This window comes from Phyllobates terribilis, unplaced genomic scaffold (genome assembly GCF_046119375.1).
Source record: "Phyllobates terribilis strain yellow unplaced genomic scaffold, ASM4611937v1 Scaffold_9__5_contigs__length_417890890, whole genome shotgun sequence".
Lineage (NCBI taxonomy): Eukaryota > Metazoa > Chordata > Amphibia > Anura > Dendrobatidae > Phyllobates > Phyllobates terribilis.
This window is the reverse complement of record NW_027362769.1, coordinates 31,435,433-31,458,178: the sequence shown is the minus strand read 5'-3', so window position 1 is coordinate 31,458,178 and position 22,746 is coordinate 31,435,433.

The window sequence follows — 22,746 nt, the reverse complement described above, 5'->3', positions numbered from 1 at the left end:
GCTCTGTATATTAAGCTCTGCTCTCTCTGCCCCCCTCCCTGCTCTGTATATTAGGCTCTGCTCTCCCTGCCACCCTCCCTGCTCTGTATATTAGGCTCTGCTCTCCCTGCCCCCCCTCCTCCCTGCTCTGTATATTAGGCTCTGCTCTCCCTGCCCCCCTCTCCCTGCTCGGTATAGTAGGCTCAGCTCTCCCTGCCCCCCTCCCTGCTCTGTATATTAGGTTCAACTCTCCCTGCCCCCCTCCCTGCTCTGTATATTAGTCTCTGCTCTCCCTGCTCTGTATATTAGGCTCTGATCTTCCAGTTCCCCAGATTTTTCTCGCAGTCACGAAAAAAGGCTCTCCAGGTTTTGTGGTATATGCGCGAGGTTGCGGGTTTTCTGGCACTAATTAGGGTCTGGATGACGTTGTCCGCAAAGCCCGCCTTCCTCAACACTGTGGTCTCAACGGCCATGCCATTGAATTCAGGGAACAAGAACTCTGATGAAGAATAGTCCCCTGAGAGAGGAGATCTGGACGGTCCGGTAGTCTCCAGAGGGAGTCGGCGAGCAAGTTTACTAGATCTGCGTACCAGACGCATCTGGGCCAATCCGGGGCTACTAGAATTACCGGTACTCCTTCTGTCTTGATCCTTTAGACGACTCGAGGGATCAATGGTAGAGGTAGAAAGAGGGCAGCTGGAACTGAGACCATGATATGACTAGCGCGTCTTGAGCGATCGCAAGGGGATCGCAGGACCGGGCTACAAAGGATGGAACCTTGTGGTTTAACCGAGATGCCCTGAGGTCGACATCCGGCATACTCCATCGTAAGCAAATCTGATGGAACACCTCGGGATGGAGAGACCATTCTCCTGACGCAAGGCCCTGCCGACTGAGTAAGTCAACCGCCCAATTGTCGACCCTCGGAATGTGGACTGCTGAGATTGCCGTAACTGTGTTCTCGGCCCAAACTAGCACTCTTGCCACCTCTTTCAAGATGGACTTGCTGCGCGTTCCTCCCTGACGGTGTATGTACGCTACAGCCGTGGCGTTGTCCAATTGTACGCGGACTGGGAACCCTGCTAGAATATCCTGCCAGTGACGCATCGCCAGGTAAATTGCCCTTATCTCCAAGATATTGATCGGTAGGGAGACTTCTTGGGCACTCCACCGGCCCTGCACTGTGTGGTGAAGGAATACTGCACCCCCAACCGATGAGGATGGCATCGGTCGTGACCACCTGCCAGCGAAGCGGTAGGAATAACCTCCCGGGTCTGAAGGAAGAGGGGCGAGACCACAATGTTAATGACCTTCTCACATGAAGAGGTAACCTGATGCGTCGATCTAGAGACGACGGGTTCTTGTCCTATGCCGACAGAAGGGCCAGTTGAAGAGGCCGGGTATGGAACTGGGCAAATGGCACTGCTTCCATAGCTGCTACCATTTTTCCCAAGGCACTCATGCATTGGCAAAGAGAGTGTGGACTTGGGCCGGAGAGAAGGTGGATTCCCAATGGAGAGAGTTTATCTTTTCCCTCAGGAGAAGAACCCAGGCATGGGTCGTGTCGAACTGCATCCCTAGAAAGGTTACACGTTGAGATGGGACCAGGGAGGATTTGTCTGTGTTGATCAGCCAGCCTAACCGAGAGAGCGTGTTCAAGGTAATCTGGAGACTGTGGAGACAGTCCCTGAACGTGGGACCCTTGATCAATAGGTCATCTAGGTAGGGGATAATTACAATCCCCCTGGCTCGTAGAATGGCCATGACCGTCGCCATTACCTTCGTGAAAACCCTTGGGGCGGAGGCAATCCCGAAGGGGAAAGAAGTGAACTGGTAATGTGCGTTCTGGGAGGCAAATCGAAGGAACTTCTAATGTGGTGCACAGATTGGGATGTGAAGATACGCGTCTTGAATGTCCACTGAACATAGATATTCCTCGGCTTCCATCGAGGCAATTACCAACCTGAAGGACTCCATTCTGAAGTGCCGGATGCGTACCTGTCAGTTTAGTTGTTTGGGTTCCAGGATTGGACGTAGTGAGCTGTCCTTTTTTGGAACAACAAAGAGACTGGAGTAAAAATCGGAAAACCTTTCCTGAAGGGGGACTGGAACTATGACTCCTGAGCGCAGAAGGGAGGCAATGGCCTGAACGAAACTGGGAAGCAGAGATGGTTGCGGGGGCGGGACCTGAGAAATCGTGTTATTGGCATGGCGTTGAATTCGATCTTGTAGCCGGAGGTCACAATCTCCTTGACCCAGGCGTCTTCTATTGTCGAGACCCAAAAGTCTCGGAACAGAAGTAGACGGCCGCCCACCCTGGGAGAAGTGCCAGGAGGGAGTGACCCGTCATGCTGAGGAATATCTGTTGGATCATGATCGGGATCCAGAGGACTTGGAAGAGCTACCCTTTGCACGCCAGTTGGGAGTGGGCCTAAAGGTAGGCTTACATCTCTCTCGCTGTGCTGGGGTACGGTCCTGTTGAGAGGAGGGGCCCGTTTGAGAGAACTGAAGAAAGGACCGGAACTGAAGGGAACGTCTCCTAGGAAAGGGGCGTTTAGGTCTCGGCTGGGAAAGGGAGGTGCTCTTGCCCCCAGTGGCATTAGAAATGATCTGATCTAACTTAGACCCAAACAGCCAGGAGCCTTGAGATTTGTTAGTGATTTTTTGAGGGCCGGGTCCGCGTTCCAAGCCTTCAGCAATTCTACGTATAGCAATGATATTGCTAGAGATGCGGGCGAACAGGCAGCAGCGTCAAGGGACGCCGTGAGCAGATATTTCCCTGCATGGGCGATCTGATCCTGTAGGTCAGCCAAATCATACGGGGAAGCCCCCGTTAGGATGCCCTGCCTAAGCTGTTTGGCCCATGCGGAGACTGCTTTTGATACCCAAGTTGAGGCAAAGGAATGACACAGGGAGGTGCCAGCAGCCTCGAAGGCTGACTTAGCCCAAGGCCTCAACCTATCTATCCGTAGTGTCCTTGAGGGAGGAACAGTCTGGAAGATACAGCACCATCTTGGCCGAGAGACGAGAGACAGGAGGATCCACAGATGGGGACTCCGTCCATTTGCTGACAAGGTCGTGGTTAAATGGTTATAGCATGTCTAACTGCTTCTTTCCAGTGAAGCGCTTTTCTGGATGCTCCCACTGTTTCTGAAAGACACCGTCAAATTCTGTATGGTTAGAAAAGGTGCGTGACGGGCGCTAAATTCTCTTGAAGGAAACGGAGTAGCTCTGAGAAGGGCTCTCTTTCTCTTTAACATGCAGAGTCTGATTGACGGCTGATATAAGGCTGTTAACCATGTCCTGGATCTTGGAATCTTGGTCCGTGTCGGATCCAGAGTCAGAATCTGATGCTGTGTCAGATCCCGGAGCGACCTCTGGGGAAGAGGTGTGAGATGCAGGGAGCATTTTTGAGTCTGGAGAGCTGGAAGATGAGCTTGGGTGAGTGCGTTTCTGAGAATGTGCTCTCAGTCTGCCCTTGGGAGGAGGGGGCAGGGGTGCCTGCGAATCGTCCGTGGGAACGTTCGGAGCACTAGTGGCCGTGGATAACATAGGCAAGTGTTCTAGGACCTGCACCAGAGAATGAGATACCTTGGTGAGGTCAGAGACAGACTGGGACATAGCAACAGCCCACTCCGGAGGAGGGGGAGTTCCTTCTTCCTGGGCAGCGGGGGGATCTTGGGGTGCCAGAATGGTGGGAGGCTTGCAGGTCGAGCAGAAAGCCATTGTCAGACCCACGGGCCACTTAGTACTGCAAAAAGCACAGGCGTAGTATGTGACTGTGTGAGCGGGATGGACAGAAAGGTCCCTGGGTTTGGGCATATGTGGCTAACCAGGAATACTGCAGAGGAGGGAGCCTGTGGGCAGGAAAGAGTGTGTGTCGGTGCCAGGGCAGGACCTACCCGGTCTGGAATATCCACGGTCCCGTATCCCCGTCGAAACTCCGGAGCTGATGCTGAAGCAAGCCGCTGTAGGAGGTGCAGTACTGAAGCTGCCAGGCAGAGAGGTGCCGCCGGAGCTAGGAACAGAAACAGCGTAGAGGGGCAGGGCAGAAGCAGAGCATGCTATCCTGAGTGACTTAGGGGAGCCGAGGCACTGATAAGCGGAAGGAATGGGGGCTGGCTTAAAGAACCCAGCCGCTGATAGATCCCCGGGAGAACTGTGAGCGTGGCGGAAGCCTCACAGTGCTCCTCGGCCCTGTTGGGAACACCATGCTGCTGGAGACGCCATGCTGCGGGAGACACCATGAAGATGTGAGGAGAGGGGGCGTGGCCAGGGAAGCGCTGCTGTAAGTAAGTGCTGGTGGAGGGCAAGTGCTGAGAAGAGACACCAGTCATCATCAGTAACGTTAGAGATGTGACGCCCCCATTTATCATCCACAGGATTTAGAGGACCCACTGGCAGGCAGCGCTGGGTGTCCATATCCAGTGTTCTGAGGGGCCTGGGGCCTGCGGTTGTGAGGCAGCAGGAGTGGGAGGGATTGTACCTTTGTTTGAGGTCCCGATAACTTTTCTTCCTCTCCCCTTCTGAGGATGGTCACAGGAGGTCCTCCGGGGATAGGGGGGATCATGGTTCTTCCTTCTTCCTGCACTGACCGGTACTGGACAGTGCAGGAGACGGTGTCGACCCCAGAATCTGGGGGAAGGTCACCGACAAGGACCACCATCTTCATCCCAAACCGCTCCGAGGAGGGGGCTGGGGTGGGGAATAGATAAGGACTGGCCACCGGGAATCACCCTGAGACACCGTGAGGTGACAGGGGATCGGTCCTGCCCAGCGGGTCCGAGAGTGTGCGATGTGGGGGATGCCACTGTGGCACCCCAGGGGTCTGGTTTCCACAGTAACAGCTATGTTATGTCTGAGAGCAGGTGGGAGGTCTCTTGGTCAGGGATCCTATGCATGCCACACCTCCTGCCCAGTCCTGGGAGGGGAAGAACTTCCCCTATATAAACCTAGGGCTGAGGCAGGGTTAGTGAGTAGAGAAGAAGTAGAGACAGAGAAGAGCAGCAGATATAGGAGAAGAACATCAGGAGCTCTGTGGGAGCAGTGCTATAAGGAGTCAGGGGCTGGCAGCTGCAGAGCTCGCCCTGACTGAGAAGCTATCACCGGACCCGGAGTCCGAGGCTGTGGGGACTAATCTTTACCCAGCAGCAGAAACCACCCGGCAGGGGATTTCAGATCCTCTGGCCAAGAAACCCGAAGGCACGGTCACACGCGTGGGACCAGCACCGCCGTCGTGGAGCGGACGCCACTAGAAGGCCCCGAGTCACTGGCCATACGGGTGAGCACCACACGGTACACTCAGGGACGTGGGCTACTTATACCCGCCTCTAGCAAGGTAGCCAGAAGAGTACAGTCAGTTTGGGAGGCCTACAACTTCGCCTGGCCAGGGGAGATCCCATCTGCTCAAGGACTGACCAGGCCCCGATTGCTAACCAGTACTCCGGGAGGGTCTATCTTTATCACCAGTAAAGACCCTGAACTACACCGCATCGTCTCTGAGTGATTCCTGCTACCCCCATCATCCACGTCGGCTGCCCTGAGGCCATACCCCTCCCGTTGGGGGTGATACTACCACGCTGCACAATCCTACCACCGGCCTCAGCGGTCTGCCCTGCAGCGGCAGCTCCTTCGCTGCATTCAACGGGTGGCGTAGTCGTCCAACATCTACCGCTAATACAACGCCACTTAGTCTGACTCCCTGGGCACGGACCGGGTCACCGCCACGAGACTACTACCCCCATCTGATCCGGATCCGGGTAAGCTCCTGCATGCGCAACGCTGTGCAACACAGGCCCAGGGGTGCGTCAACTTTTGGCGTAGTCGGCAGGATTTCGTGCCCGCAACCACCGGGTACTGCGTGCCTGAAAAAGACTGTTCAAACTTACCAGTGGTGAAGATTCCCGCCATCCGTGGAGGTTTCCCGCCATCCGGCACCATCTTCTACCTTCTTCCCGCCATCCGTGGAGTTTTCCCGCCGTTGGACGCCATCTTGAAGACGCCGCGAGGGAAGAAGAGGGGCGTGGACTCCGAAAGCGCGCGAGAACTGAAGCCCCGCCTCACGTCCGGACGTTGCGTACGGTCCTGGAAGGAGCCCAGCAGACGCCGACGTCACAGGAGCGCGACGGAAGGTCCTCAACCCTGACGATCCACTGCGGAGCCGCGGCCTACGGAAGAGGATCATCGCAAGGTAGGCCACGGTCCACTAGGGGGGAGGAAGATGTCGGATACGGAGGAGAGCTTCACTGCCTCAACCCCCGCCAGCGCCACCGCTGCTGCAGTCATGCCTTTCACCATGCCCTATATCCCGGGAGCGGCCTGGCTACCCCAGTACTCAGGGGAGTCACATACCCTGCATGACTTTAGAGAAAAGCTGGATAGCCTCTTCCAGGTGTATCCCCTCACAGAAGAGCAAAAAGTGAGCATCCTGGTGGCCCAATTAACCGGGGCAGCCCAAAGGGAGGTAAAGTCCTGGCCACCTGGGGGGAGGACTGTTGCAGGGATACTAACCCGGCTGAGGGACACCTTTGATACCCGCACCTCAGCCGAGATCAAGCTTAGATTCTACGGGTGCAAGCAGCGAGCATACGAGAGTATAAGGGACTATGCCCTGAACCTACAAGAGGCCCTGAGAGCCATTAAGCAGACCGACCCTGACGGCGTGGGAGACGAGGACAGGCTGTTGACTGAACAATTTATAGAGGGTTTAAATTGCAATGCCCACCGAACCCAGTTGCGGGCAATGGCCTTACAGGACCCTCATCTGGGATTTGCACAGTTCAAGGACAGAGCCATCCGGGTGCTCCGAGAACCGGCACCAGGTGGCGTTGTGACCCACAGACGCCCCACTACCACTTACCACCAGGAGGCGGCGCCCTTGTCGGCAGGGCCTGTGGGAGCTGATGCGCAGGCTTTGAACAATGACCCGGCTCCAGACCTGCACCATCAGGTCCAAGAGCTAGCTAAAAGCGTTGCCGCGCTAACCCGAACTGTGCAGTCTTTACAGGTTTCCACTCCAGGGAAGATCCAGCTGGCATCCGGACCGGAGGACATCCCGTGGCGTCGACCAAGGAGGACCCCACCGGCCAGAGGAAGACCCAGCGACCGATACAACGAGGACGGACAACCCATCTGCCGCCGCTGCAATCAACCCGGACATATGGCAAGGTACTGTCCTTTAAACTGGCACAACCTGGGGTAGAGGGCCAAACCCCAGGAAAAAGATCATCAGGCCCATCGAACTGGCGTGACAAATATGTGGGAGGACGTCCAGTCTTGCCTGTGGTACTGGATGGCATCCCTATGAGTGCCCTACTGGACACTGGGTCACAGGTTACCACTATCCCGTACGTGCTCTTCAAGCAGTACTGGAATGACTCGGATATCACCCGCTACCCTGACGACGATTTGAGTATCATCGCCAGCAATGGTCAGCCCGTGCCACAGATTGGATTTAAAGAGGTGACCATTAAAATCGGTAGAGTTGAACTGGCGGCACAGGGACTGATCATTGTAGACATTGACAAGCACGAGAGTCACCCAAAGGTAACTCTAGGAACTAATGTAATTGAAAATTGTCTTGCAGAGGTGATTTTCCTTTTACAGCAGGTTGCCAAGAACGCCAGCTCCGGCCAGCAGCGAGTGCTCCAGAAAGAGATCCGGGCACTGATGCGACGGCAACAGATAGAACTCTCCGGTGGTGAGATTGGTAGCGTAAGAATGTGTGACCCTTTCCCTATTGCCATGCCCCCAAAAAGTGAAATGATGATTTGGTGCCGGGCAGCTATTGGTCTGAGAGGAAGAGATTACCAGGCAATGGTAGAACCAGTTTACTCAGACAGTAGGCCCACCATTTTGACAGCACAGGGGGTGGTCAATGTACGCCATGGGAGGGTGCCCGTTCGCATAATAAATATCGGGAAGAGGGAAGTGTACCTGCCCCGGTATGCCACGCTAGCCAAATTGTATACCATCAATCAAAATTCCATACAGTCCGTAGAACCCTTGCCTCCATCTCACCCGGAGGAAAGTAACGGCTCTAAGGAAACAATGGAGGACTGGTGTCAGCAACTACATTTGGGTACTGACTCCACTCCCTCACACCAGAGACAGGGAGTCTATCGGGTGGTTCAAGAGTACGAGAGAGTGTTTAGTAAACACCCGTTAGACTTCGGGCGAGTCAAGGGGGTAGAACACCGCATCCCCACGGGAGACCATCTTCCCATAAAAGAGAGGTATCGACCCGTACCCCCTGCACACTACCAACACGCCAAGGGGATGCTTAGGGACATGAAGGAGGCTGGGGTGATCAGGGATAGCTGTAGCCCCTGGGCAGCTCCACTAGTCTTAGTTAAAAAGAAAGACAACACCATGAGGATGTGTGTAGATTACCGGAAAATCAACCGTATCACACACAAGGATGCGTACCCCTTACCAAGGATAGAGGAGTCTTTGGCTGCTTTAAGATCTGCTAACTTCTTCTCTACCTTGGATCTCACTAGTGGGTACTGGCAGGTTCCTGTAGCAGAGGCGGACCGGGAGAAGACCGCATTCACCACCCCGATGGGACTTAGCGAGTTTACCTGCATGCCGTTCGGACTCTGTAACGCACCAGGAACCTTTCAACGATTAATGGAGTGCTGTCTGGGCCACAGAAACTTCGAGACGGTCCTGTTGTACCTGGACGATGTCATCGTATATTCCAAGACTTATGAGGACCACCTGAAACACCTGGCGGAAGTGTTCGAAGCTCTGGCAAACTACGGCTTAAAGGTAAAACCCTCCAAGTGTCACCTCCTAAAACCCAAAGGTTTGTACCATCAGTAAAGACGGAGGGGAAACCACAGCCATTGTATCCCGGGATCACCTGAAGAAGTGTCCCGAACAGCTACGGAACCCAGAAGGAGAGCAAGAAGACCCTCGACCCGTAGAGGAAAGGGAAGATATGGTTAGTACTGTGCTCGGAGACTTCCCTCAGTCCTGGACTCAAGTCAATGGTGCAGTTGTGGTACCCGTCCTCACGTTCCTCCAACCAGCATCCCAAGTGCCTACGGAGCAACAGGTAGAGCTGGAAGAGCAGCCGGTCCAGGAGGCAGCAGACTCCACACAAGCAGAACAGGAGGATCAACCCTCTGCTCATAGTGAGCCTGCCGTACCCCTAGTGAGCCAAAGAGCCCGTAAACAGCTGCCCAGTTTACCCTTGACAGCTCCTACACCCTGTAGTTCAGGGCCAGACAGTCAGCTCCGTAGGTCCACTAGGGCCACTAGAGGCCAGTTACCCGCACGTTGGAGGATTTGAAATGTTTAAATTGTTTTATTGAGGTCACCTGTCTGTTACTTGTAAATAATTATGTGTTTCTAGTTATTTTTAGGAGTCCTTGGTGGGTTTACCGGGAATCCTTGTACAATTGGTTGGAGCGTAACCTAGGAATGGACTAAAGACTGTTAAGGACTCGGGGCAGGACAGACCCCTACCTGGTTATGTCTCCCTGTTTTGGTGAAATGGACACCTTGCTTTTCTTCAAAACTGCACCCGGTTGCGGACACGCCGTAACCATCTTTATGTGTTTTTCTTATTGTATTATTATTGTTTTTACCTTGTTATGTTTTTCTAAAAATATGTTTAGTCCCGGAGTACTAAATTTCACTAGGGGGGAATGTGGCACCCCAGGGGTCTGGTTTCCACAGTAACAGCTATGTTATGTCTGAGAGCAGGTGGGAGGTCTCTTGGTCAGGGATCCTATGCATGCCACACCTCCTGCCCAGTCCTGGGAGGGGAAGAACTTCCCCTATATAAACCTAGGGCTGAGGCAGGGTTAGTGAGTAGAGAAGAAGTAGAGACAGAGAAGAGCAGCAGATATAGGAGAAGAACATCAGGAGCTCTGTGGGAGCAGTGCTATAAGGAGTCAGGGGCTGGCAGCTGCAGAGCTCGCCCTGACTGAGAAGCTATCACCGGACCCGGAGTCCGAGGCTGTGGGGACTAATCTTTACCCAGCAGCAGAAACCGCCCGGCATGGGATTTCAGGTCCTCTGGCCAAGAAACCCGAAGGCACGGTCACACGCGTGGGACCAGCACCGCCGTCGTGGAGCGGACGCCACTAGAAGGCCCCGAGTCACCGGCCATACGGGTGAGCACCACACGGTACACTCAGGGACGTGGGCTACTTATACCCGCCTCTAGCAAGGTAGCCAGAAGAGTACAGTCAGTTTGGGAGGCCTACAACTCCGCCTGGCCAGGGGAGATCCCATCTGCTCAAGGACTGACCAGGCCCCGATCGCTAGCCAGTACTCCGGGAGGGTCTATCTTTATCACCAGTAAAGACCCTGAACTACACCGCATCGTCTCTGAGTGATTCCTGCTACCCCCATCATCCACGTCGGCTGCCCTGAGGCCATACCCCTCCCGTTGGGGGTGATACTACCACGCTGCACAATCCTACCACCGGCCTCAGCGGTCTGCCCTGCAGCGGCAGCTCCTTCGCTGCATTCAACGGGTGGCGTAGTCGTCCAACATCTACGCTAATACAACGCCACTTAGTCTGACTCCCTGGGCACGGACCGGGTCACCGCCACGAGACTACTACCCCCATCTGATCCGGATCCGGGTAAGCTCCTGCAGCTGAAGAGCTGTATTTGAAAAATAAATAACAAGGATTAATAAAACACAACAGAGTTGGATCTGTTAGGATCCAGGTCTACCTCCTACAGACACTGAGCTTAAACTGGTGAGCTTGGTGCCTGTAGGCGGGTGTAGCTATTTCTTTTTTTGCCAGGTGTCAACCTCCTAGTGACAACAGCATACACCCACCCTTGGTCCTGTGTCCCCCAATGAAGCGATAAAGAAATACATTTAATGATGTCTATAGTGCAGCTGTTCTTCTATTCCCTCTGGTGAATCTGTCCCTCTACCATCTGTGATATAGAGCGCTGCCTAAAGTGATCTTGACAGAGGACACACGCTGCTCCACCCACAAGCATTTGCTGGATGATCTCAGCCAGGAATGTTTTACTCTCAAACGTGGCGGTGTTTCAGATAGGAACATACTATAAAAGCCATTGTGGAACAAGCCACATGATGGACTAGCTGGACATAAGTGACAAGGCGGCTTCTCCCACCCACTGCTAGTGACTGACAGATCTCTCTCCAATCACGCATGCAGTAATACTTTAGACTTGTCAGTCACTGACCGTGGGTGGGGAGAAGCCACCAGGTCACGTCAGTCCAATTTATCCACTCTACGGCTGAGTCCCCGGCGACTTTGAAAGTATGTTCTTCTCTGAGAGGCCTGGCTGACATCATTCAGAAGGTGCCTGATATTTACTGCCCGTGGATGATGGGTATCAGCTGTCAGGTTCCCTTTAAAGGAGTTTTCCAAAATAATGAAAGCGCTGAACCCTGACAGTAATACATGGACATTAAGGAGATTATCTGGTAAAAGGTTCTCATGGGGGGGGGTTTGATTTTGGAAAAATAAAAACAAAATTAATCCTACTCACCTGCAGTTACCCTCCTGGATCCGGTGCAGACTGAACTGTGATAATAATAATAATCTTTATATAGCGCTAACATATTCTGCAGCGCTTTACATACAGTACAGACCAAAAGTTTGGACACACCTTCTCATTTAAAGATTTTTCTGTATTTTCATGACTATGAAAATTGTACATTCACACTGAAGGCATCAAAACTATGAATTAACACATGTGGAATTATATACTTAACAAAAAAGTGTGAAACAACTGAAAATATGTCTTATATTCTAGGTTCTTCAAAGCAGCCACCTTTTCCTTTGATGACTGCTTTGCACACTCTTGGCATTCTCTTGATGAGCTTCAAGAGGTAGTCACTGGAAATGGTCTTCCAACAATCTTGAAGGAGTTCCCAGAGATGTTTAGCACTTGTTGGCCCTTTTGCCTTCACTCTGCGGTCCAGCTCACCCCAAACCATCTCGATTGGGTTCAGGTCTGGTGACTGTGGAAGCCAGGTCATCTGGCGTAGCACCCCATAACTCTCCTTCTTGGTCAAACAGCCCTTACACAGCCTGGAGGTGTGTTTGGTGTCATTGTCCTGTTGAAAAATAAATGATGGTCCAACTAAACGCAAACCGGATGGAATAGCATGCCGCTGCAAGATGCTGTGGTAGCCATGCTGGTTCAGTATGCCTTCAATTTTGAATAAATCCCCAACAGTGTCACCAGCAAAGCACCCCCACACCATCACATCTCCTCCTCCATGCTTCACGGTGGGAACCAGGCATGTAGAGTCCATCCGTTCACCTTTTCTGCGTCGCACAAAGACACGGTGGTTGAAACCAAAGATCTCAAATTTGGACTCATCTGACCAACGCACAGATTTCCACTGGTCTAATGTCCATTCCTTGTGTTCTTTAGCCCAAACAAGTCTCTTCTGCTTGTTGCCTGTCCTTAGCATTGGTTTCCTAGCAGCTATTTTACCATGAAGGCCTGCTGCACAAAGTCTCCTCTTAACTGTTGTTGTAGAGATGTGTCTGCTGCTAGATCTCTGTGTGGCATTGACCTGGTCTCTAATCTGAGCTGCTGTTAACCTGCGATTTCTGAGACTGGTAACTCGGATAACCTTATCTTCTGAAGCAAAGGTGACTCTTGGTCTTCCTTTCCTGGGGCGGTCCTCATGTGAGCCAATTTCTTTGTAGCGCTTGATGGTTTTTGCAACTGCACTTGGGGACACTTTCAAAGTTTGCCCAATTTTTTGCACTGACTGACCTTCATTTCTTAAAGTAATGATGGCCACTCGTTTTTCTTTACTTAGCTGCTTTTTTCTTGCAAATTCTAACAGTCTATTCAGTAGGACTATCAGCTGTGTATCCACCAGACCTCTGCACAACACAACTGATGGTCCCAACCCCATTTATAAGGCAAGAAATCCCACTTATTAAACCTGACAGGGCACACCTGTGACGTGAAAACCATTTCCGCTGACTACCTCTTGAAGCTCATCAAGAGAATGCCAAGAGTGTGCAAAGCAGTCATCAAAGGCAAAGGTGGCTACTTTGAAGAACCTAGAATATAAGACATATTTTCAGTTGTTTCACACTTTTTTGTTAAGTATATAATTCCACATGTGTTAATTCATAGTTTTGATGCCTTCAGTGTGAATGTATAATTTTCATAGTCATGAAAATACAGAAAAATCTTTAAATGAGAAGGTGTGTCCAAACTTTTGGTCTGTACTGTACATTATCATCACTGTCCCCATTGGGGCTCACAATCTAGATTCCCTATCAGTATGCCTTTGGAGTGTGGGAGGAAACCCAAGCAAACATGGTGAGAAGATACAAATTCCTTGCAGATGCTGTCCTTGGTGGGATTTGAGCCCAGAGCCCCAGTGCTGCAAGGCTGCAGTGCTAACCACTGAGCCACTGTGCTCTGCACCAGGAGCAATAATGTCACAATTCTGCCAGACACAGGACCACTGCAGATTGTGATAGACTGCAGCGGTCAGGTAACTTGAAATGCATGCTTCGCAAACTACAGCAGTCGTGTGTCTGGTAGAACGGTGAGATAATGTTGGTGCATACCATACGGCAGCCTGCACTGAATCCAGGAAGGGGACAGCAGCAGAGTATGATTATTTTGTTATCTTTACAGAGTCTGGCCTCCAGGTAATGAGCACCTTTTCCTGGACAACCCCTTTAATAAACGTATAGATACTCATCTTCCTAATTCCTGCTAGCTTTAGTGTCACATTCCCTGATTCTTCTGTTTACAATTGCTGCTGACATCACAGCCCACATGCCTGATGTGACATCTCCAGCCAATCACTGGCTTCATGGTTTTGAGCCGTAAACCACTGAAAAGCTGCAGAAGACATTTAGGGTGTCCAGGTTGTGCCATCTACAGCCATGTAAATAAGCATCAGAGACATGGCACTGGAGCTACTGCCAGCTAGAAGGGTGAGTATATATCGCTGCCTGTGTGCATCATTTTCATTATTTCAGACAACCCCATTATAGTTTTTTTTCTATACAATCTACTTTTAGGGCTGGAAGACACAATTTTTAGCAAGAAAAAAAAATCTTGTTTAAAAGTGTGCACCCTATACTTCCTGTTCAGGGAGGCACTGCTTTGCCACCCCCACCCTCCCCCACCCCAGAAAGCTGATTAAGCATTCTGCCTGATCATTTAGAGTACTCCTGAAATGTTCATGTTCGCACAGAACCACCTGGTTCTGATCTGTATGATCAGTGTAAGGCCTCTTTCACAAGTCCAGATATTTCAGGTACTGGAAAAAACAGTACCGAAGATATCCCTGTCCGTGTGTGCAACAGTGTGCCACCTGTGCCGCATCAGAATCACATGTACTGATGCTTGGGAAACAGCAGTACAGTTCACGCTTCCCAAGCTTCCCAACTGTGATCAGTGCCAGCAGGGGACAATGGTGAGAGTAGTAGTCTGCTCCTGCTGTCTCCAAGAGTAATAGTAAGAATAAAATAAAAAAATCATTATGCTCACCTGTCTGAAGATTAAAGAATCCAGTGTCACACGCTGTAATCCATCTGACCAGCATTTCTGCCTCAGCGTGTGCGGTGGCTTGAGGTGACTGCACATGCTGAGGAGCACAGGAGAATGACTCGCTGCAGCGAGCGGACCCCTCACGCGCTGAGCTCACTGAGTGGTGTCCTGTCACTCACTGAGCTCAGTTCAGGTCAGGGACCCACTCGCTTGAGCGAGTCATTCTCCCCTGCTCCTCAGCGAGTGCAGTTGCCTCAAGCCACTGCACACGCTGATGAAGAAATGTTGCACCGATGGAATACAGCGCGGGACACTGGATTATTTCATCTTTGGGCAGGTGAGTATAATTTTTTTATTTTATTCTTATTTTGGAGACAGCGGGGCTGAATACTACTCTCAACATTGTCCCTTGCAGGCGCCGATCGCAGTGCAAGCAGGGGACAATGATGACAGATGCCTCCAGGACCCAGCGCTTGGGAACAGTGTGACCTGTACCACTGATTCCCAGGTGCCGGTGTGGAGGTTTCACCAATTTAAGATATACTAGGTAACTGCTCTCCTCCAAATTAAAGATGTCCGAGTGCATGCAAAGAAGCTAATCAACCAAATTTGCTTATCTGGTCGAAAAACTTCACTCAGAGACTGAACCACGCAAAATGGCATACTTTATTATGTAGACATGGGGTTAAATAGTATTCTACTCCTAGGTGTGATTAGTAAAATTCATTGCTCTTTCTGATAATTTGGCACACTGCAATTTGCTCATCCATGTATCTCTTGGCCTCAGTAATGCCTTAGGAATTCTGATGGGAGGGGTGAAGTCGTCTCTCAGCGCCATCTTTGCCAACTCGACATGAATCCCTCTGTTATCAGCCATGCACATGCATACGTCATTCTCAGGAAATCATTTAGTTGTTCATGCCTACAATAAGAACAGAAACTGTTAGTTATATATTCATTAACTATTAACATAATCCATGTGCATATACACATTTGCATACATACATACACATAGATTATTCCATCATCTCTATATTAATTCACACTGATTAGGTAATCTATTAAAAGAAACAAATTGATTTTCTATAATATATTTATTTTACCTTGATACCGGTATGTGTCATCCTGTGCGCAGATCCATTCATTTGAACGGGTCTACTTGTGTAGGTGTCTTCAGTATGTGTGAAAACTATCACCAGACTTATGGGACACACTGATGTGTGAATGAGGCCTAAGACGACAGGAGAAGCTTAACACCATATGAACAACTTATCTAGCTTCTCATCATGGAGGGAGCTCATAGCCACAAATGTCTCTTCTACTTCCTGACCCACAATAATCTGTATGATCAGAAGTGGAAACTTAGAGCGATGTGTACTTTGCTTTACATTTCCAGGGCATTGCTATCATGTAGGTCTAAAGTCCCCGTCACACTTAGTGACGCTACAGCGATCCCGACAGCGATACGACCTGTCAGGGATCGTTGCTGCGTCGCTATGTGGTCGCTGGGGAGCTGTCAAACAGGCAGGCTCACCAACGATCAGGGGAGCAGCGACATTGTGGAAAGAATCTTTCCACAATGTCCTGCTCCTGGTTACCAGCCTGCTGAAGCAGGAGCAGGCTGGTAACCGTGATAAACAGCGGGTTACTAGGGGCACACGCGCACCTAGTAACCCGCTGTTTATCATGGTTACCACTCTGCTATGGTGAGCGGGAGGTTACCGCTCACCGTAGCAGAGTGGTAACCATGATAAACAGCGGGTTACTAAGTGCGCCCCTAGTAACCCGCTGTTTATCATGGTTACCAGCCTGATCGCTGGTCCCGCTGGTCACACACAGCGATGTGTGCTGACCAGCGGGAGGGCAAAGACCAAAAATGGTCCAGGACATTTCGCAGCGATCAGCGACCTCACAGCAGGGGCCTGATCACTGCAAAGTGTCACACATAGCGACATTGCTGGTGAGGTCGCTGTTGCGTCATCAAAACCGTGACTCAGCAGCGATCTCGCTAGCGATCTCGCTATGTGAGGCGGGGGCTTCAGGTGGAGTCTCAGAATCAATGTCCCTAGTGGGCTCTATGAATACAATGGTGGAACAGGGATGTGTCTGATCCTTTCTCTACCATTCAGCTTGTACGTCTAAGGCCATGGCCCCACTATCAGTATTTGGTCAGTATTCGGTCAGTATTTTTTCTCAGGAGTGGGAGCCAAAACCAGGTGAGGTACAATCAGAGAAAAGGTATAATAGAAACAAGTGCACAAATTCTGCATTTATTAACCACTTCTGGTTTTGGCTCCCACTCCTGAGAAAAAATACTGATGGAATACTGACCAAATACTGAAAGTGGGGCTGTGGTGCCCCTGCGGGTTCAGTCGCCACAGAGGTACTGCATCCGTGGTGCCTCACTCTCTGGTAAGGAAAGGGTACAGCCCGGGATCCCAACACCTGCATCCAACACTACACTGCTCCAGGCTGGCTGGAAGGGCAAGATGCACTGTGTTCTGCTGAGCCCTGTCCCTGGCTGGAGTGGGGGGGAACCAAGTAGTGGGTGTGGGTGGAGGAAGGAGTTTAGGGGAGCATTTGTTAGGAGTATAAATAGGGGATCCATCTTAGTTAGAGGGAGTGAAAAAGTAGTGAGTCTGAGAGAGAGGTGTCTGTGTCTAGTAAGAGGAGCAGGTGCTCTGCAGGAGCTCTGCTCCAGAATGGGCCTGGTGAATGAGGCCCAGCAGAGGAGAGAAGAGGAATGGAGCAGAGGAGGAAGGCTCCGGTAACTGAAGGGGTCCCAGGGGTACGGGAGGAGCAGGAAGCCACCCGTATGCACTAATCTGTCAAGTGTCAGAGGGACCAGGCCGCAAGAAGGGAACCAGTCCCTGGGCTAGTCGTGTCACTTCAAGTCTCGGCTAGGAAACCGGAGGCTTCTGACTTTTATGGTGCAGTTGCCATACTCACATCCGAGTAGCCAAGAAAGGTAGCCATGTAGGAGCAGGGAACTCCAGGTGACCCTGAAGTATCCACGGACGCCATCTTGGGACTCAGTTTGTGAGGTGCAGGGCATGAGGGAGAGACCCAGCTCGGAAAGTCGGCTGAGGAAAGGAACATGTGTCACCCTGGCCTGGATGCCACAAATGTTTAATAAAGCTGTGTCTGAGAGCAAGGGGGAGGTTCCCTAGTTAGGGACCATAAGCATGCAGCACCTCCTGTCCCAGGCCAGTAAGGGGAGCAGGCTGCCCCTATAAAAGCTGGAACTGGGGGCAGGTTTAGAGAGAGCTGGAAGACCTGTCTCTGAAGTGAGAGGTGTCCCAGAGAAGGGAGACTCAGTTCAGCTGTAGCTGAGGAGGTCGTGTGGCAGTAGAGGAGCCATGAGCCAGGGACGGAAGGCGAGGTGAGCCTGTCCTGACTGAGAGAGAAACTGTTCTACCGGACTTTGGTGTCCGAGGCTGTTAGGATTCCAAGTCCTACAGCAAATAACCAGCCCGCAGGGGATTGTATGTCCCTTGGCCTAAGAAGCCCGGAGGTTCCGCCACAGCAGAAGGGACCAGCAGAGCTGCACCAGACCAAGAGTAGAAAGGGACCCAAGTTACAAGCCATACGGGCGAGAAGACACGGCAAGCTCAGGAACGTGGGCTATTACACCACGAGGAGGGAAATAGCCAGGAAGAGCGCAGAGAGCACGGTAGGCCTACACCCTCACCCTGACCAGAAGGGCTACCCACTTGTTCTCAGATATCCAGGCCCCTTCCTAGCCGGGACTGTTTTTGGGTCGTCTCACCTGTTCCAATAAAGACCCTGAACTGTTCAAGAGGCCTCCGTTTCCTGGCTATTGCGATCGTAATCATCCCCTCCATCATCCACTCACTCTACCCTGGGGCTACACTCCTCCCATGGGGAGTTATACTACTCAGTGCTGCACATTTACATCTGCCCCAGCGGTCTGCACTGCAGCGGCGGTTATCCCTGACCGCAATCCACGGGTGGCGTAGTTGGAACTTCCTATGAATATAACAAAAGACGGTTCCCCTTTAAGTCTGACACCCTGAGCACGGGACCGGGTCGCCACTACTACTCCCCATCCGCACCCAGAGGCCCGGCCCTGAGTACTCCACGGCCCAGGGGGTGAGTCAGCTTCCTGGCGTAGTCGGCAGGATTGAGACCAACCCGCCACAAACGGGTATTGCGCGCCTGGAAAAGACTTCATACTTACCTGAAAAAGAGGTTCCCGCCATCCGGAGCCGTTTCCCACCATCTTCAGCCGTTTCCCGCCATCCTCAGCCGTGTTCCCGCCATCGGACGCCATCTTCAGGACGCCGCGCGGGAAGAAGAGGGGCGTGGACGTCCAAACCGCGCGAGACCTGAAGCCCCGCCCTACGCACCGACGCTGCGCAAGGTCCTGGAAGGAGTGAGAGCGGCGCTGACGTCACCAGGACGCGATGCAAGGTCCTCGCCCGGAGCAGCACCAGCGGAGCCGCGGCCTACGGAAGAGGATCAACGGAAGGTAGGCCACGCTTAACTAGGGGGGAGGAAGATGACGGACGCGGAGGGACCTTCTACCACCAGCGTGGCTGCAGCAGCGGTGATGCCGTTCTCCATGCCCTACATCCCCGGAGCAGCCTGGCTGCCCCAATACTCAGGGGAATCCCATACCTTAACTGACTTTAAAGAAAGGCTACACAGTCTATTTAAAGCTTATCCCCTGACAGAAGAACAGAAAGTGAGCATTCTGACGGGGCAGTTAACCGGTGCAGCCCAGCGGGAAGTGAAATCATGGTCAGATGAGGAAAAAAGGACTGTAAGGGACATTCTGACCTGGCTGCGGAGTACCTTTGACACCCGTACCTCATCAGAGATCAAAATGCGGTTCTATGGCTGTAAACAGCGGGCACAGGACAGCATCAGAGACTATGCCCTAAATTTGCAGGAAGCCTTGTGAGCCATCAAACAAGCTGACCCTGGCAGCGTGCAGGATACGGATAAGCTACTAACGGAACAATTCATAGAAGGTCTGCTGTCTAGCGCCCACAGAGCCCAGCTGCGCCTCATGTTCTTTGAAAACCCTGTTCTAACCTTTGCCCAATTCAAGGACAGGGCCATAAGGGTGCTCCGTGAACCTGCACCAAGTGGCGATATAAACCCCCGGTGCCCTGCTCTCACCTACCACCAGGAGGTGGCGCCCTCTTCTATGGACTCTGTGGGGGCCGATGCACAGGCCCTGAACCAAGCCCCGTTGAAAGATCTGCACCACCAAGTCCAGGAGCTGACCAGGAGCGTTGCGGCGTTGACCAGGACCGTCCAGGCGTTACAAGTGGACCCGTCAAGACCCATCGAGTTGGCTTCAAGTCCCGAGGATGTCCCGTGGCGTCGACAGAGGAGGACCCCATCGTTCCGAGGGAGGCCCACAGACTGCTACGCAGAGGATGGACAGCCCATTTGCCGTCGATGCAGCTAGCCCGGACACATTTCCAGGTACTGTAATTTAAACGGGTCCAACCTGGGGCAGAGGGCCAACCCCCAGGCATAAGATCACCAGGCCCTTACAATTGGCGTAATAAGTACGTCGGGGGGCGCCCGGTTTTATCCGTGGTGCTGGACGGTATCCCCATGAGTGCCTTGCTGGATACCGGGTCGCAAGTAACTACTATCCCTTATGTACTTTTTAAGCAGTATTGGACTGATGCTGATATAACACGGTATCCAGACAATGACTTGAGCATCATCGCCAGTAATGGCTTGCCCGTGCCGCAGATCGGGGTTAAAAGAGATGACAATTAAGATTGGTAAAGTTGAACTGTCGGCACAGGGGGTGATTATTGTGGACATTGACCGTCGTGAAAGTCACCCTAAAATAACTGTGGGTACTAACGTGATTGAAAATTGTCTTTCAGAGATAATTGTAATTTTACAGCAGGTGGCGGTGAATGCTAGTTCCAGCCAACAGAGAGTCCTCAACAAAGAGATGAAGGCTCTGATGAGACGGCAGCAGGTAGAACTGTCTGGTGGTGAGATCGGTAGCGTAAGAATGAGTGACCCATTCCCCATTTCCATGCCTCCCAAAAGTGAAATGATGATCTGGTGTCGGACTGCAATCGGGTTGAGAGGCAGAGACTACCAAGCCATGGTAGAACCCGTGTACTCAGACAGCAGGCCCACCATTTTGGCCGCCCGGGGGGTGGTTGATGTCCGTCATGGGAGGGTGCCCGTTCGCATCCTCAACATTGGGGAGAGGGAGATACACTTACCCAGGTACGCTACACTTGCCAAACTGTTTGCTGTTGAACACAAAGCTATCAGGGCCATGGAACCGTTGCCCCCATCTCCACAGGCGGAGGGTAATGGCTCCCAGAAACAAAAGGAGGACTGGTGCCAGAAACTCCACATGGGTGCTGACTCCACTCCCCTGCACCAAAAACAAGGAGTCTACTGGGTGGTTCAGGAGTACGAGAGAATTTTTAGTAAGCTCCCGCTAGACTTCGGCCGAGTAAAAGGAGTGGAACACCATATCCCCACGGGGAGCCACCCACCAATAAAAGAGAGACACAGACCTGCACATTATCAGGACGCAAAGGGCATGCTGAGAGAAATGAAAGAAGCTGGGGTCATTAGATATAGCTGTAGCCCCTGGGCAGCCCGCTTGGTTCTGGTAAAAAAGAAAGACGGTACCATGAGAATGTGCGTGGACTATATACAAATCAATCGTATCACCCATAAAGATGCGTACCCGTTACCTAGTATAGAGGAGTCCTTGGCCGCCCTAAAATCAGCTAACTTCTTCTCTACTTTGGACCTTACTAGCGGGTACTGGCAGGTTCCAGTGGCAGAGGCTGACAAGGAGAAGACCGCCTTCACCACCCCGATGGGATTGAGCGAATTCAACTGTATGCCCTTCGGCTCTGCAACGCACCAGGGACCTTCCAGAGGCTGATGGAATGCTGTCTAGGGCACCGAAACTTCGAGACGGTCTTACTTTACCTGGACGACGTGATCGTCTATTCGAAGACCTACGAGGACCATCTAAAACACCTGGCAGAGGTGTTCGAAGCCCTGGCAGGCTATGGCCTGAAGGTAAAACCATCAAAGTGTCACCTGTTGAAACCGAAGGTCCAGTACCTAGGGCATGTGGTGAGTGCAGAAGGAGTAGCCCCCGACCCTGACAAGGTCACAGCAATCAAGAGCTGGCCAAGCCCCTCAAACATCAAAGAAGTGAGGCAGTTCCTCGGGTTGGTACGCTACTACCGAAGGTTCATCCCCGGGTTCACTAAGATGGCAGCTCGAATGCAGGACCTCCTGATAGGTCAATCCAAATCCAGAAGTCAAAAACCGCCCTTCAAGTGGGACAAGCCGGAGGAGGAGTCCTTCCGCCAGTTGAAGATGGCCCTCACGGGGGAAGAGATCCTGGCCTACCCCGATTATGGCCAGCCTTTTATCCTCCACACAGATGCTAGTAATGTGGGTCTGGGAGCCGTACTGTCACAAAACCAACAGGGCAGAGAAAGGGTGATCGCATATGCCAGCCGGAAGCTGAGGCCCACTGAAAGAAACCCGGAGAATTACAGCTCCTTCAAGCTAGAATTCTTGGCAGTGGTATGGGCCGTCACAGAACGGTTTACGCATTACCTGGCCTCCGCAAAGTTCACCGTGTACACGGACGAAAACCCGTTGACACACCTGGTCAATGCAAGACTAGGTGCCCTAGAGCAGCGGTGGATGGCGCGACTCTCGAATTATGACTTCACAATCAAGTACCGGGCAGGCAGAACCAATGCCAATGCTGACGCCCTATCAAGAATGCCTCACTTACCTGACGGAGGTGAAGACCCAGAAGAGCTGGAGGAGGTAGAACTCCCTGCGTTTCACCGGTATGGAGCCACTCAATACTCCCACCGCATGAAGGAGGAAGACTTAACAACCATCATGATCAATCCCCTACCTCACCACAGCTGGGCCGAGACCCAAGATAGTGACAATGCAATCCGCATGGTGAAAGACCTGCTGACCCGGGAAGACACCCGTCTAGATCCGGATGCTCCAGAGGAAGCCAAGCTGCTATGGAAAGAGAAGAGCAGGCTGTTCCTCTATGAAGGTAAGCAGTGCAGGAGACTCGTCAACCACCGGACGCATGAGCTGACCTGGCAAGTCGTGGTCCCAAGGCGAGATGCAGCTATGGTCCTGGAGGCTTACCATGACAGAGCGGGGCACTTCGGCTGGAAGAAACTGGAGTTCCTGCTAAGAGGACGGTTCTTCTGGATCGGCATGAGAGGGGCTGTAGAGAAGTGGTGCAGAGAC